This window comes from Lygodium microphyllum, chromosome 14, assembly GCF_053477565.2.
Source record: "Lygodium microphyllum isolate KBCC chromosome 14, Lygodium_microphyllum_v1.1.10, whole genome shotgun sequence".
Classification (NCBI taxonomy): domain Eukaryota; kingdom Viridiplantae; phylum Streptophyta; class Polypodiopsida; order Schizaeales; family Lygodiaceae; genus Lygodium; species Lygodium microphyllum.
The window spans coordinates 72,725,661-72,728,328 of record NC_141148.1 but is presented as its reverse complement, the minus strand read 5'-3'; the positions used below and the strand labels follow the sequence as shown (position 1 = coordinate 72,728,328).

The 2,668-nt window shown below is 44.7% G+C and overlaps 1 pseudogene; it reads left to right on the top strand.

Moving 5' to 3' along the window:
• The first annotated feature begins 560 nt into the window (after window positions 1-560).
• LOC148025723 (uncharacterized) lies at window positions 561-1,313 on the top strand (annotated as a pseudogene).
• Window positions 1,314-2,668: the final 1,355 nt, after the last annotated feature.

The window sequence follows — 2,668 nt, the reverse complement described above, 5'->3', positions numbered from 1 at the left end:
CATACCGTCAGCTCTTTCACCCTGAGCAGCTCATCAGAGGAAAGGAAGATGCAGCGAACAACTTCGCCCGTGGCCACTATACGATTGGAAAAGAGATAGTAGACCTGTGCCTGGACCGCATCAGGAAGCTTACAGACAACTGCACTGGCTTGCAAGGCTTCCTCGTTTTGATGGCCAAATGCCGAGTGATAAGACCGAAGGAGAGGGTATTCACCTCTGTGATATATACGCAGCAGGACCATAGACCATATTCAAAAGATGTTGCTTTTCGTTGTGGGTGTCGCTCCGAGACTTGAATTGGACTCGGATTGTACCATGCTCGAAATTTGAGTACAAAGAAACAAACATCAGGAGGAACGGTGTAGACACAGGAAGGAAATCAATCCTTACGCACTCGCGCCTCTCTAGCTCACAGATGGCGGGCTGGTTCACCCTGGGATGAGCACACCAGCAACTTGGTTCTTGAGCGTTCCATCGCTCTCTCACTGATCTTCCGCAACCTAGTCGAAGGACCGTTACATCGACATCGTCGTCTAACTCCCTGTGCACTGGAGCCTTAGATGGAGGTGGTGACGAAGGGATTCAACGAAGCTGCAAAGGAAGGAAAACAAGGAGGACGATACGCGGAGCTGGAAAACAGAGGACGTAATCAGCTGTGAGGAGGAGGCTTCAAAGGAAAAACATCGATTTCAGAAAAGCCCGTCTATTACAAGTTCGCATATCACGTCCGAAATACCCTCGTCAACCTGGATTCTGCACCTTCCTGGTTCGTTTCCGCAGCCTCTCGTCATCACTTGAGTGCTCAGCAAGCTCGCAGTATCGCACAGACCGTGGGCCCAATATATTTGCTTTCAAGTGCCTACTAGTGTTGATTATGAGCAGAATCCACTGAGTGTCTACTATTACTATTGCTTCGATGGAAATGAGAAAAATCTGTCCTGCTGCATTGCAGAGGTCATCAACACACCATGAGCAGAGAGAATTACCTTTATATTTGATGCAGGAGGTGATACTGTTGCAAAACCTCTTCATGTTAGCCATTCATGGATATGTCAGGGACTTGGAAAATCAAAACCTCTGTGCTTGACAAAGAATTGGTGTTCATAATAACTGTGCAGAATTCTGAATTTGGTAACTGTTTCACAGCAGCTTTGAAAGCAAAGAGAATAGAGAAGCCTTTACTGGTTGCAGAGGCCTTTTTCTGGTTGATGCCTCACAAAACAGCACTGGGAATTTATTGCAGGCACATAACCAGGCTCTGTATAACAGTGCAAAAAGCAAAGAGAAGATCATATGAGTTTATAAAGGAATGATGCAATTTCTTCTGCAAGGCAAGTCTGATGACAATGTGACCATCATATTTAATGATATCTCATCGTGGTTGGATGACAGAATAAGGTTCCAGTCCGTTCATGACTGAAGATTTCCATTCATATGTACTAAATTAGTTATTGTTACCCGAGGGAAGGCTTACCGAGTATTGATGTTTCGTATTAAGGAGTGATTTTGCTGGTTTTTCTCCTATGCTGAGAACAGATTTGTGACTTCACATTCCCTAAAGTATTGGACATTATTATGATTTGTACTAAAACTGTTTTCTAAACCTCTTGTATATACCTCTGAGGATCTTCTGTACTCGTCTTTTATTGCTGCTGTAACTATTCTGAAGAAATATAAATATGATCCTTTGTGGAGGCCACCACTATTGACGATCTATCCTTTTATCCTGAAATTATTCAAAGTCCTCAGTGGTCGCGACTTGGCTTTCGAAAACCCTTCGACACCGCCAAGAATCGTCATGTGCAAAATCCCCAACAAACCAACACTTGTGCTGGCCATTAGTGTAATCCCCAACAAAGAACAGTCCTACCACTAACTCCAACAACCCTACCACCAACCACCCAGGCCACGAACATGCCCCCAACCACCTTCCTCCATACCACCACCAGCACTCCTCCATGGCAACCACAAATGTCCCTTCCACCCACATCTTGAGTGCATTCCAAAGCCTGCTACCTACGACGGTGGTGAGTGCCATGGGATTGACACTTGTCTAGGAGGGGGTAATATTAACCCTCAGACGAACAAGGTGGAAAATATGGAAAAGCTAAAGCAAAATACAAAGGCCAATGCAAAGTGAAACAGAAGACAAGGGTACCCTAAGAAAAATCTGGAAACACAAGAAGCGTAGAAAAGTCCTAAATAAGGGAAAAAGGCACACAAGGAAAAACACAAGTCAATACTTTTGTAAAAGAGCGCAAGCGCATCATGATTTAATTTAAGGAACGCCAATGGAAAGGAAGCTAGGAAGATAGAAGGACAATGGGAAAAAGGACCACGGCCGGCCATGTAAAAAAGGGGATAAGGGAATGACCACGCAAAAGAGATTTAGGGTTTTGTATATAAAGTTGAAAAGTGAATGAGAAGCTCATTCTTGTGTGTGGCCAAAAGTGGCTCTTCTTCTTCTTCTTCTTCTTCTTCTTCTTGCTTTCTTGAGCTTGTGCTTGAGAGAGGGAGTGTGAGAGTGTGAGGGAGTGAGTGTCTGAGGGTGAGGAACCGGGGAGGAGAAGCTCTCCATCTTTTCCTCTCTTCTCTTCTTCTCTTCTCTTCTCTTCTCTTATCTTGCTCACGGCAATGGAGCTTGGAGCGTGGAGCTTAAGGATTGAGC